This window comes from Chenopodium quinoa, unplaced genomic scaffold (assembly GCF_001683475.1).
Source record: "Chenopodium quinoa cultivar QQ74 unplaced genomic scaffold, ASM168347v1, whole genome shotgun sequence".
In the NCBI taxonomy this organism is placed as follows: domain Eukaryota; kingdom Viridiplantae; phylum Streptophyta; class Magnoliopsida; order Caryophyllales; family Amaranthaceae; genus Chenopodium; species Chenopodium quinoa.
Genome location: NW_018744498.1, coordinates 473,003 through 487,844, shown reverse-complemented (window position 1 = coordinate 487,844; position 14,842 = coordinate 473,003).

Below are 14,842 nucleotides of genomic sequence, written 5' to 3'. Positions count from 1 at the left end.
AAACGATAGTCAAAGTTGTCGATGGGACGGAGAATACTTTTAGACGTTCTGCGATCCTAAATCACTTTATATACGTCGATACCTGCGGAAATTAGTTCCACAGATAGAAGAGTAAAGGGGTAGAATGCGTATCTGGCACTAGAGCATCGGTGACAAATATGTTTGGTAGCTCCCTATGCTTGAAGGAATCCACCGGATGACGTTTTGTTAAAATACTTTCCATGCCTGAGGAAAGTCGACCGATGAGTTTGGTAGCTTTCTATGCTTGAAGAAATCTACCGGATGATACTTTCCATGCTTGAGGAAAGTCGAATTATGAATTTGGCGGTTTTCTATGCTTGAAGAAAGCCACCGAATAATACTTTCCATGCTTGAGGAAAGTCGACAGATGAGTTTGGAAGTTTTCTATGCTTGAAGAAGTCCACCGGATAATACTTACGATGCTTAAGGAAAGTCGACAGATGAATTTGGCAATTTTCTATGGCTGAAGAAACCAACGATAATACTTTACATGCTTAAGGAAAGTCGATAGATGATATAATCACTGACTTGTTCGCTTTGAGAGGTGACAATGATGGACAATTTTCCATGCTTGAGGAAAAACTTGTCTAATAAGATTGCAAGTCTCTGTGTGTATCGAGAACCTTGAGCCGTGAATCATCTTTGCTTGGGAGATGATCACTAAAATTGATGATGGTTTGATTGTCCCCGAACGTGGATGTAGATGGTCCGCTTGTCCCCGAACGTGGGATGTAGTTGGTTTGCTTGTCCCCGAACGTGGGCTGTAAATGGTTCGCTTATCCCTGAACGTGGGCTGTAGATAGTCCGCTTGTCCCCGGACGTGGGCTGTAATTGAGACGTGTAAAATCAAATTTACCAAGGGACTCGTATAAACTATGATTGACTTTACCAACTGACTTGGCCAAGCTTGACATGAAATGACATGTGTATAACTTGTGGTTGTGTGTGTATATGGTGTGTGTGTGCAAACACAAGCAACTGAAAATGCAAAATTAAAATGTTTCCGTCATTTTTGTCATGAGATGAGTGGAAGGTACTGACTTTCTCCCAAAAAAGAAAGACATAAAAAATGAAGTTTTGTTTTCGAACTTCCCTTTATAAAATTTTTTAATAAGTTTTTGAACTTCCCCAAAAGAAAAAGACGAAAAGGGAAGAAATTTTGAACTTCCTCCTTGAGCAAGACTAAATGAATTGTTTGGATTGAATTGCTTGTCTTGAAAATAATGTATACATGACGCATGTTCTTAGGCCAAGAGGCTAAGGACAATTACATCATGTGACACGGTAGATAGATGAATGTACTTAGGTCATGGAGCTAAGCATCATATATGGTGTAAAGAAACGATCTTGAATGTCACATAGGACTGGAAGCTAAGCACGTATATAGATGAAGTGATTATTGCATAATGATCGTTTCTTAGGTCAAGGAGCTAAGCACGATATGCTTTGTATGATTAAAAATCATTGATATATAAATGTTGCTAAGCACACTATGCGATGCGTGAAACAATGAACATTGCTCAGGTCAGGAAGCTAAGCATGTATATAATGTTTCATTTAAAAAATGGTGTCTTGAAAGTTGATGTCTCCCCAAAACCAAAACCGATGATGAACAACCTTTCACTGTCACTATTGGTCGGGTTCAGTATTTAATCCCGAGAGTGCTTAAAAAAACGTATATAATTAAATTCAATAGTCTATGGATCTGTCTTGATGTTTAGTCAAAGCATAGTTTTTAATTTCAGCCCAAACCCTTTTTATTTTATTGTTTTATTATTTATTTTGGCCCAAACCTTTTATTTATTTTATTTACTTATTTTCTTTTTTTAGCCCAAATAATAATAATAAATCAGAAATGGCCCGAAATTATCAATTGGCACTCAAAATGCTGAACAAAATTAGGGGTAAAAATGAATTTAAACGGAAAATGGACCACAGACTCCCGCGTCACGGGAGCTGTCCACCGTGTCACGGGAACCTGTCCCGTCAGACAATGGAAATCCCCGTGACACGGGACACCTGCTGTGACACGGGAGTTTTCGTGTCCTTTCCGCGTAAACCCTTAACGCGTTTTCTCCCCCGTTTACTAAATATTTTCCGCGTCACACAACAAGTACACCGTGTCACGGGAATGTTTCCCGTCTGACGGTGGGGTTTCCCGTGTCACGGTATACTTTGCCGTGTCGCGGCATAGTTTTTTAGGGTATTTATCTTCTTATGGTTCCGTTTGTTCCCTTAGCACATTTTTTCTATAAATAACCCTTCATTTCTGATGTACGGGGCATCAATTAATTCTCTATTTTTTCTCTCTTCTATGCTCTAGCCTAAACACTAGCGTACCCTTCTTCTTTCAAAATTCCTTCTTCAAGCACTCCAAGGATTCTGTACTTTACTCGTGGTTCTGTCCTTAAGCCAAGGTGTGAAAGGTAGAACCGTTTGAGGGTTTGGCCCTAAATCAACTCTACTTTATTTAATTTAATTTAATTTTTTATTATAATTTCCTTGAAGTTACTAACTCGTTTATTATTTTGTAGTTGCAAGCAAACAGAATCAAAGTAAGAATTATGTTCCTTTTATTTCTATTATTTTTCTAACGATTTTATATTGTTAGAATTATTGTTAAATTGCTTCAAATATTAATGTTTATTCTATTATTTTTATGATCACTATATTGCATGTTTAAAGGGAATATGTAATTGAAAATCTCGCCTAATAAGATAATTTGGACGACCGGTTTAGGTTCCTTTTTAATCTTGTTTTTAAATCAAGTGATCACTAATATTTTAGAATTATATGTTAAATCAACCAATTTAGCTTAATAATAGTTTGGAGCAAATTGAATATTTTGTTTGTATGCCTTTGAGATCGCAGGAATCACTTTTCACCATAAGAATCGAGTAGAGGCCAATACGGGCGAATGTGACTCCATGACTCACTTCGTACCATCATCTCGGATCTTCCACTCGTGGTTTCAAACCAAATGGAGTTAGTAATCTCATGGATTATGAATGGGGTGTAACCTTCACGGATCAATCTTTGTTGCCTATCGTTGTCCCTTTATTCGTGGTTGTCTTAAATGATCAGTGAACGGTTTACAAGTTTCTTAAAAACTTGTTGGCGGCTCCCTACTTTATTTGTCCCTAATTGTATATGTCAATTCCCACTTCCTATGAGTGCCAAGAATATTCACTCATGCTTTAACGTAGGCGTACTTCGAGCGACGCTTACAATTTGGCGACTCCACTAGGGAGGATTCTTGGTTATTTATCAATTTGAGTGATCAGTATTTAATTAAGATGAGTGGATGAGACTTGAAAGATTCTTGAAAAATATTCCTGTGATTAATTTGGCATTGTTGCATAAGCATAGACGTTTTAACGTCGCATTTAGGTCTGTCTCGTAGGAAAAATTGAATAACTTGATTGCGTACGAAGGAAAACAGGGCACCAGTCAGATTGTCTGAAGGCCATGCCACGGCAGAATCTGCCGTGTCATGGTGCAGTACACCGTCTGACAGTGTGCAGCACCGTGGCACGGTGCCCTATGTCGTGTCACAGCAGTCCTAAAATCAGTCTGGTTTCTTGTTTTCTCTTCTCACGGTCAACTTCCTTTGATTTTTCTGAAAAAATGTGTGTGTTCTACATGCGTCTTAGCCCCGGGGGATTTATGCTCTATCAACCCAAAAACATTAATGGAAATAAAGGTTCATCTGAGTTATTAAATCCACCCAAACCATGGAGTCGAGTTCGATTTCATCACGAACTCGCGGAGCCGCCCGTTGGCATACACCCTCAATGGAGGCAGCCTTGCTAACGCGTCCAAACTCTTAACCATGGTACCCTATTGAAACCAAATAAACCTGACCATAGTCGAACATAGAACTTGACCCTTAGATTACGAACTATTCTTTGCATCATTGTGCCTACCTGTTTTATGCTTGGTCGTTTAAATCCTAACCTTAACGATCTTTCTTTGTCTATGGTGGATCATTTTATGACTGATGATTGCCAATGGACCGTACTCATTTAGTAATTAGCGCAAAAAAAATAAAAAAATAAAAAAATAAAATAAAAAAAATCTTGTGGCACGGTGGATTTTCAAAAAAAAAAAAAAGAAAATCTCGTGCCACGGTGGATTTCCAAAAAAAAAATCTCGTGCCACGTCACCATCCACCGTGTCACGGGAAAGTTCACCCTGTCACGGCAATTTCCACCGTGGCACGGTGGATTTCTAGCAAAAAAAAAAATCCCGTGTCACGGTGAACTTTCCCGTGACACGTAAGCATCCACCGTGGCACGGTGAAATTCCAGCAAAAAAAAAAAAACCACCGCGTCACGGCATCTTGTACCGTGACACAGTACAGTTTTCTATGTCACGGTACCCTTGAAATAAGTTTAATCAGCTTTCTTTTAGTCTTCCGTGTTAATTTGGTCCTCGCGTCAGTCATTTTGGTTATTGTTCACATGTCTAGCCATACGATCATATCACGAGTCTTATAACATCACTTAGTCACTCACGAGTCAAGTATAGTCCACATACTTTCTTTATGTTCCGACTTGAGTCGTGCACTAGGTCGTTTATGATCGTATACTAGGTTCATGAACCCTTTTTCGTCATAATAAAAAATGAGTGGAGTTTTCTCACCTATTTTCAAATGTCTATTTTTTTTCCTTCCTTTCCTATCTTGAGCAATGAGTCAAACAATTAAGTGAATTATTTTATTTCACAGTACTTGGTCAAGGAATAAGGATAGATGAATACGGTTCGAGTCATTACCACAACAATCTATCAGATCTAATAGGCGTTCAAAGAGAACTTTTCCATCTCCACATTACTAATCACCTTTCAATGGCCACTAAAGAAGATATTGAGAACATCAACAAATCCATCGAGGCACTGTTTTCCATGATGCAAACTCTTACCACTAGGGTCACTACCATGGAACAAAACAAGGTCACTGTTTCCACCCTTGACAAATTGAAGGAACAAATGAGTAAGATTTCTGAGGATTTCACTTATGTGGAACGGCCTCCCACTCCTTTGGATGTGAAGGACAGACTCCCTGAAAAGTTCTCCACTGCTGATATTCCAAAGTTCAAGCCTACTGACAATCCAATATTCCATTTGAAGGCGTTCTCTACAACCATGGCTCTTAAGGGATTGGACGTAACACTCTTCCCTACGGTGTTCCCTCTCTCCTTAGAACAGGCTTGCCAACAATGTTTTTATTCCTTAGATGCCAAGCATACTATGACTTGGCAAGATGTCACCGACTGTTGCATGAATCATTACAAGTGTAACATTCAAACTAAAACTTCTGAACGTGAACTCTCCATTCTCAAATAGAAAGAGAATGAGGGCTTCACCGCTTACCTGAATAGGTGGAGGGAAACAGCTTCACTCTTGATAGATCTTCCCAAAGAAAGAGAGATGGTTTGCCTCTTTATTCAAAATATGACTCATAAATACAGGGAACATCTAAAATTTCTTCCACTGAAAACTTTTGAAGTTGTATACGACATCAGCATCAATATCGAGGATGAGCTAATAAAGACTGCTGGTAGTAACAATAATAACACTTGGAAAAACAAGAAGAACGACCATCCTTCTTCTTTGTCTTCTATGCACGAAAATACTACCAACAATATAAGCCAAGTTGATATCAATGAAGTGTTAGCTCTTGATACTCCATTGCCCAAGAAGAAAAGAACTTACACTCCTTTAGGAATGACTTATGATGCGGCCTTTGATCGCCTTTACGGTCAAGGCTTGATCACACCTATTGGGCCATTTCCAAAGAAAAAACTTAAAGAAAGGAGCGCCAAATGGAATCCCAATTCCCATTGCAAGTACCATCAAGGAAGGGGCCACACTACGGAGAAATGTTGGAATTTGAAGGACGTCATTCAAGACTTGATGGATGCAAACAAACTTCCCGTCCCTCAAGGCGGCAAGAAGTAATGAATACAAGGCGCACAACAGATCCTAAGTGCAAGATTTCATGAGTTCTTTCTTTATCATTCATCTCCATTCCCCCATTCATGTCTAGCATAGGTTTTCCACTTTGAATTTTTATATGTTTCATGTGTTTCATTCACCTTTTCCATTAATAAAATGAGCAAATTTCCTTTACATCTCGATCATAGAATTATTCATTCATTCATTCTAAATAAATAAAAAAAAAATCAATTACCGAACTAAACCCATGGTACACCAATGACTTGAGGCACCTTTGCAACCCTGTCATTCCCTGTTAACCATTCAATCACATTCCATTTCTTCATCAACCATTTTGAGCCTCGTCTAACGTTTGGCCTTCATTTCTTCAACCCACATTCACTTAACCCTGGGATTAGAAGATGTGTAATTGTATAACATTCAAAAGGCAAGTAGGGAAAAAAAATAAAAAAAATAAAAGCAGCAAAGCAACAATAAAACAATGTTTAAAGCCAAGTGTTCCAATGTATTTGATACGAACACGTCTCAAATTGCGTCTCTCATCGAGTGCTCGGTACCGTGCCTGAGAAACATGAATGCTAAGTGAGTGATGGACCGCATGATCTAAGATTGCCTACATTGATTCAAAAGAATAAAAAAAAAATCAATGCAAAAAAAAATTGTTGAAAATAAACTTGCAAAATTTCAAATTTTCAAATTCACAATCACACATCTTGGGAGCTTCTCTCGGGTCTTGAGCCTTATACCCCTTTCTTCCTTAAACCATCAACTTAACCACATTACAACCCTACCCATTTAGAGCTAGACTTGGGGGCTTGAACCCACATCACATTAGCTTACCCAGCCTAAAGAGTCATCATCTTTGACTCTTCACACATATATTTCCATCACCATACCTTTGCAGCCTCACCTTAGTATCACTTTCACACACTTCTTTCACACATACATATCCATATCGTCTTTCCCTTAGGAACCCTTTATCATGAAATCTTGTTTCCCTACCGCGCATGGTTCATCATCTTTCAAGACAACATTCATAAGAAGAAACGTTGTATACTTGCTTAGCTTCTTGACTTGAGCAATGTTCATTGTTTCATGCATAACATAATGTGCTGAGTAACATTTCTATATCAATGATTTGTAATAATACAAAGCATATCGTTCTTAGCTCCTTGACCTAAACTTTCAAGATCGCTTCTTTACACCATATATGATGCTTAGCTCTATGACTTAAGTTCATTCATCTATCGTGTCACATGATGTAATTGTCCTTAGCCTCTTGGCCTAAGAACATGCATCATGCATACATTATTTTCAGGACAAGCAATTAAATCAATACGATTCATTTCGTCTTGCTCAAGAAGGAAGTTCAAAACTTCTTTCCTTTTTCATTATTTATTTTGGGGAAGTTCAAAAACTTTTTCAAAATTTTTATCGAGGGAATTTTGAAAATAAAATTTCATTTTTCACGTCTTTCTTTTTCGGGAGAAAGTCGGCACCCTCCACTCGTCTCATGACAAAAATGATGGAAATTTTTTGCTTTTGCATTTTCGGTTGCTTATGTCTGCACACACACACACACAAACTATACACACACAATCACAAGTCATACTCATGCCATGTCGTGTCAAGTCAAACTTGGTCAAGTTAGTTGGTCAAGTCAATCAGAGTCTATACGAGTCCCCTGGCAAATTTTACTTTGCAGGTCTCAAATAAAGCCCACGTCCGGGGATAAGCAGGCCATCTAAAGCCCACTTCCGGGGACAAGTGGACCATCTACAGCCCACGTCCAGGGACAAGCGGACCATCTACAGCCCACGTCCGGGGACAAGCGGACCATTTACAGCCCACGTCTTGGGACAAGCAGACCATCTACAACCCACGTTCACGGACAAGCGAACAAACTACAGCCCACGTTCGGGGACAATCGAACCACCATCATTTCACGGCGCAAGGTTCTCGATACACAGAGACTTGCACTCTCATCATCTGTCGACATTCCTCAAGCACGGAAAATATTATCCGGTGGATTTCTTCAAGCATAGAAAACCGCCAAATTCATATGTCGGCTTTCCTCAACCATGGAAAGTATCATTTGGTAGATTTCTTTAGGCCTATAAAGTTACCAAATTCATTAGTCGGCTTTCCTCAGGCATGGAAAGCGTTTCAACGAATGTCATCCGGTGGATTCCTTCAAGCATAGGAACCTACTAAACTCATTTGTCACCGATACACTGGTGCCAGATAAGTATTCTGTGCTTTTACTCTTTTATCTGCGGAATTAACATTTTTCTGCAAGTATCAGCGTATAAAGAGTGATTTAGGATCGCAGAACGTCTTAAATCATTCTCCGTCCCTATCGGCTAGTTTGACTATCATTTTCGAAACTGACGTTTCTACAAACTCAGTCAAAGTGGGGTTTCTGTAGACACCTAAAAATGTGTCCCCAAAACCAAACCCGATGATGAACAACCTTTCATTGTCACTATTGGTCGGGTTCATATTTAATCCCGAGAGTGCTTAAAAAATCGTATATAATTAAATTCAATAGTCAATGGATCAGTCTTGATGTTTAGTTAAAGCATAGTTTTTAATTTCAGCCCAAACCCTTTTTATTTTATTATTTTATTATTTATTTTGGCCCAAACTTTTTATTTGTTTTATTTACTTATTTTCTTTTTTTAGCCCAAATAATAATAATAAATCAGAAATGGCCCAAAATTATCAATCGGCACTTAAAATGCTGAACGAAATTAGGGTTAAAAATTAATTTAGACGGAAAAACGGACCACAAACTCCCGCGTCACGGGAGCTGTCCACCGTTTCACTGGAACATGTCCCGTCAGACGGTGCGAATCCCCGTGACACGGGACACCTGCTGTGACATGGGAGTTTTCGTGTCCTTTCCGCGTGAACCCTTAACGCGTTTTCTCCCACGTTTACTAAATATTTCCCGCGTCACACAACAAGTACATCGTGTCACGGGAATGTTTCCCGTCTGAAGGTGGGGTTTCCCGTGTCACAGTATACTTTTCCGTGTCACGGCATAGTTTTTTAGGGTTTTTATCTTTTTAGGGTTCCGTGTGTTCCCTCGGCACATTTTTTCTATAAATACCCCCTCATTTCTTATGTACGGGGCATCAATTAATTCTCTACTTTTTTCTCTCTTCTATGGTCTAGCCTAAACACTAGCCTACCCTTCTTCTTTCAAAATTCCTTCTTCAAGCATTCCAAGGAGTTCGTACTTTGCTCGTGGTTCTATCCTTAAGCCAAGGCGTGAAAGGTAGAACCGTTTGAGGGTTTGGCCCTAAATCAACTCTACTTAATTAAATTTAATTTAAATATTGTTTTATTATTAATTCCTTGAAGTTACTAACTCGTTTATTATTTTTTAGTTGCAAGCAAACAGAATCAAAGTAAGAATTATGTTCCTTTTATTTCTATTATTTTTCTAATGATTTTATATTGTTAAAATTTTTGTTAAATTGCTTCAAATATTAATGTTTATTCTATTATTTTTATCATCACTATATTGAATGGTAAAAGGGAATATGTAATTGAAAATCACGCCTAATAAGATAATTTAGACGACCGGTTTAGGTTCCGTTTTAATCTTGTTGTTAAATCAAGTGATCACTAATGTTTTAGAATTATGTGTTTCATTAATATTCAACCAATTTAGCTTAATAATAGTTTGGAGCAAATTGAATTTTTTTTTGTATGCCTTTGAAATCGCAGGAATCACTTTTAACTATAAGAATCGAGTAGAGGCCAATACGGGCGAATGTGACTCCATGACTCACTTCGTACCATCATCCCCGATCCTCCTTTCGTGGTTCCGAACCGTACGGGTCAATCGATGTTGCCTTCGTTGTCCCTTTATCGTGGTTGCCTTTAATGATCCGTGAACGGTTTACAAGTTCCTTAAAAACTTGTTGGCGGCTCCCTACTTTATTTGTCCCTAATTGTATATGTCAATTCCCACTTCCTATGAGCGCCAAGCATATTCACACATGCTTTAACGTAGGCGCACTTCAAGCGACGCTTACAATACGCGGTAGGGAAATAAGATTTCATTATAAAGGGTTGCTTAGGAAAAGATGATATGGCCATGTATGTGTGAGTGAAGTGTGTGAATGTGATACTAAGGCTGGCTGCAAGGGTAATGGTGATGGAAAAATATGTGAGAAGAGTTAAAGATGATGACTTTTAGGCTGGGTAAGTTAATGTGATGTGGGTTCAAGCCCCCAAGTCTAGTTCTAAATGGGTAGGGGTAAGCATTGGATAATATTTTACTCGATCATGCATATGAATGTGGCCGCACCTAAATGTGAGGTTGCCTAAGTATCCGTTAGAAATCAGGCCGAATATAGCTTTAACTGAACTTTGCACAAGTGTATGTAAACCTTAAAGAGGTCTTTCAATGGTTGTAATATGTTTAAGTTGATGGTTTGAAGAATAAAATGGTACAAGGCTCAAGACCCGAGAGAATTTCCAAGACGTATAATTAAGAATTTGAAAATTTTGAATTTTGCAAGTTTGTTTTCAACATTTTTTTTTTTGCTTTGATTTTTTTTCATTCTTTTGAATTAATGTGGGCAATCACAGATTATGCGGTCCATCACTCACTTAGCGTTCATGTTTCTCAGGCACAATACCAAACACTCGATGAGAGATGCAATTTGAGACGTGCTCATATCAAAGACATTGGAACACTTGCCCGTAGACATTGTTTTATTGTTGCTTTGCTGCTTTTTTTTAATTGCTTTTTAAATGTTATACAATTACACATCTTCCAATCCCAGGGTTGAGTGAATGTGGGTTGAATAAATAAGGTCAATCGTTAGACGAGGCTCAAAGTGGTTGACGAAGAAATGGATATGTGATTTAATGGTTAACAGAGAATGAAAGGGTTGCTAGACTTATTAGGGGAAAAGGGCTGAAACAAAAGAAGAAAAATAGCATGAAATCTTGTACAAAAACTTGTCTTGTGCTTCGTCTTCATGGCTACTTATGAATTTCTTGTTACCGCCAAGAGGGACAAAAAGTTTGTTATTGTTGATGCTTTGATTGGAAGAAAAGAAGGAAGGAATGGTGTTCCCCTTATTCTTCCAACTCTTAACTAGTGATTCTTGAACTCGAGTACTATGGAAAAAAATGAGCTCACTTAATTCATTGACTCAATACTCAGATAAGAAAGGAAAAGTGTATGAAACAATTTTGAAAACTGAGGGGAAATACTTGACACATGCATGGTCCTAGTATACGATCATAAACAATATGGTGTATGACTCCAAGACAATGTATGTGAAACGACTCAACATTTGTGATTAGGTGAGTTTATTAAGAACTGTGGTATGATTGTATGGCTAGACACGAGGACGTTGTGAAAACAAAGGACCCAATGACCAAATAACACGGAAGACTAAAAGATAAACTAACTTGATTAATTTTGTCCAATTTTAATGTTTATGCTATTTACTAGGTGAAAACGGTCCATTGGAGATCATTAGTTATAAATAAGATTAACCACAATCAAAGACAAATAACACATGTTCAAGTTAGCACAAAATTCGATCATAAGAAACTAGGAAGAGGACAAGAATTCTAAAAGAGTTAGGACTCATGGGTATAAAAAAATAAATAAACAAAAATAAAAAATCTATAATCCTATGTTATAGGAGTTGACACGGATTAAAGGACTTGGCAAAGATTAGCTTGACACGAAAAGATATTAAAAAAAATTTAAAAAAAAAGTTGACGCTCAAAAGACACCTAAACTGGACAGGCTGTAATATATCAGTTATAACTTTATATTTGTAACTTTTATTTGGACGAACCCAACTCCAAATGAAAGATAAAACTCAGGGCTACAGATCCATAGGCTTCACGACACGTAACTCTTTCTAGAAATATGGCTATGAACAAAACAAGTTTACTCTTGTGCAGGATACGAGAATAAAAATTCGGGTTTACTCAAATTAAAAAAAAATCTATGACTCGACTCTAAAAACAATAAAAAGGGTTTAATAAGAGAAAAAAATATTTTAAAAAAGTCAATTAAAAATGCACATCTAAGCACATCGTCAAGTATGATGCAATGAATTTCGCAACCTAAAGTCAAGATCTTTGTTCCACTATGGTCAAGCTTTTGGGTGTCAAAGGGTACCATGGTTAGGAGTTTTGACGTGTTACCAAGTCAGCCTCCCTTGAGGGTGTATGCCAACGGGCGGCTCCGTGAGTTCGTGATGAAATTAAACTCAACTCCATAGTTTTTTTTGGATTTAAAAACTCGGATGAACCCTTATTGCCATGAGGGTTTTCGGGTTGATAGAGCATAAATCCCCCGGGCTAGCCACATACGTAGAACACGTACTATCGTGGAAAAATAGGTGAGTTAAAATGCGTATGCATATAAGACAATGCAAATTAAATCAAAGGAATAAAATTCAAGAATCTTTCAAGTCTCATCCACTCATCTCAATTAAATACTGATCACTCAAATCGATAAATAACCAAGAATCCTCCCCAGTAGAGTCGCCAAATTGCAGGCGTCGTTCAAAATGCGCCTACGTTAAAGCATTGTGAGAATATGCTTGGCACTCATAGGAAGTGGGAATTGACATAATACGATGAGGGACAAAGAACATTAGGGAGCTGCCAACAGTTTTTAAGGAACTTGTAAACCGTTCACGGATTATTTAAGGAAACCACGAATAAGGGACAACGAAGACAACAACGATTCACCCGTCAAGGTTACACCCCATTCATAATCCATGAGATTACTAATTCCATATGGTTCGAAACCACGAAAGGAGGATTGGGGATTAGGGTGCAAAGTGAACCCATGGAGTCACATTCGCCCGTATTGGCCTCTACTCGATTCTTATAGTGAAAAGTGATTCATGTGATCTCAAAGGCATACGATCAAAGATTCAATTCGCTCTAAACTATTATTAAGCTAAATTTGTTTAATAATAATGCAACACATAATTCTAAAATATTTGTGATCACTGGATTAAACAACAAGATTAAAAAGGATCCCAAGCCTGTCGTCCAAATTATCTTATTAGGCGTGATTTTCAATTACATATTCCCTTTAACATGCAATATGGTGATCAAAAAACATATAGTAGAATAAATATTAATATTGGAAGAAAATTAAAAATAAATTTTTACTCAAATCAAATAATAATAAACACCCTAATCATGATACTAGCAATATAAAATAATAAGAGTAATTAAGTGATTAATTACTCACTTTCCGCGTTTCCTTTAATTGATACATCATAAATAAACCGTTAGTAACTTCGATAAATATAAATCAAATGGAAATTAAATTAAATAAAAAGTAGAGTTGATTTGATTCAAACCCTTATTAAATTATACCTTTCATGCCTTGTTTTATGTATAGAACTTCGGGTATTGTATGGACTCCTTGGAGTGTTTAGGAGAAGTATTTTGAGAGAATAGGGTGGCTAGTGTTTAGGCTAAAGAGGAGAAGATAATTATTTTGTGATCAAGATTGTTGATGATTGAAAAAGGTGAGATGTGACCTCTTTATAAGGAAAAAGAAGGGTCAAAGAATTAAGAAAAGATAAGAATTCGAATTGGATTAATACTCTTGCGATAGACAGCAATTTTTGCGGTTTTTGTTTTTATCATATCTTTTGATACATAAATTGGAATAAGATAAATAATATGTCGTTGGAAATCTCTTGAAGTCTACTTTCTAACCCTATTTAAATCAGATTAAAATAGTTTTTAGAATAAAATATATAGACGAAAAAGTGGGACGGTGGCAGTTTTAGATAGAGTTTGATACTTCATTCATATCTTTTCCGTTATAGCTCGGATGGATATTATAATACATCATTGGAAAGATAATTTCAAGAGCTATCCAACCATCTAATATTTGTTTAAATACTATGAGGTAATAAAACAATATTTGTCTATCTTTGAACGTCTTTCAATTCGAATAGAATTAGGACTTTCAAAAAGAAAAGTATTATTAATTTTCAAACTCTTTAATTTTATCTTTTCAACAGGATAATTAATATATTTTGGAAATTTATAGAAGTTTCAAATTAATCCTAATTGGTTTAGGGATGGAATTAAAGCTTTTGGACCCTCCACATGATCATTGGGTCGTAGGTTTGGTTTGGGTTCAGGTTAATATTTTGGTCATAACTTATTCGTTATAACTCGGATTATGGCTTATAATATATCGTTGGAAAACTCTTTTAAATCCCCATCCAATTATTGAATCATTGGACCCATATTATGGACTAAAATAAACTATACTAAACATTTTTATAAGTAGGACACGAAATGAATGATTTTAGGTTTAAAGGCACGAAAAGAGGAAAACAAGTTATGGTGTAGAGAAATGAGCTAGGAATTGGGTTGGTTTATGAAATGTATTGAATGGAAACATGAATTTAAGCACTTCAAATATTAAATACTCAACCCAACCAATAATGGCAGTGAAAGGCTATTCATCATCGAGTTTGGTTTTGGAGAGACATTTTAAGTGTCTATAGAAAGTTTACTATTTGATTTGCTACATGTTCTTGATTGATTAATAGGAGATTATGCTAGATTTCGAGTCGATGTGAGCTTCATGGATTAAAATTGACACACTAATGAAGTAAAAAATTTCTATATTTTGTCACACAATTAACATAGTTTGCTGACTTGGAGGTGTAAAAAATAGTTGTAATTAATGGAATTTGTTTTATTCAATGTAAGATGTAATAAGCGTTTTTTGTTTCCTTAGTTTTTGTATGCCTACTTGATAATTGTTTTGGAGCTTCCAGTAGGTGACTTTGTATGTGCTTGTGTGTTGTTTCTGTTTAGCAGA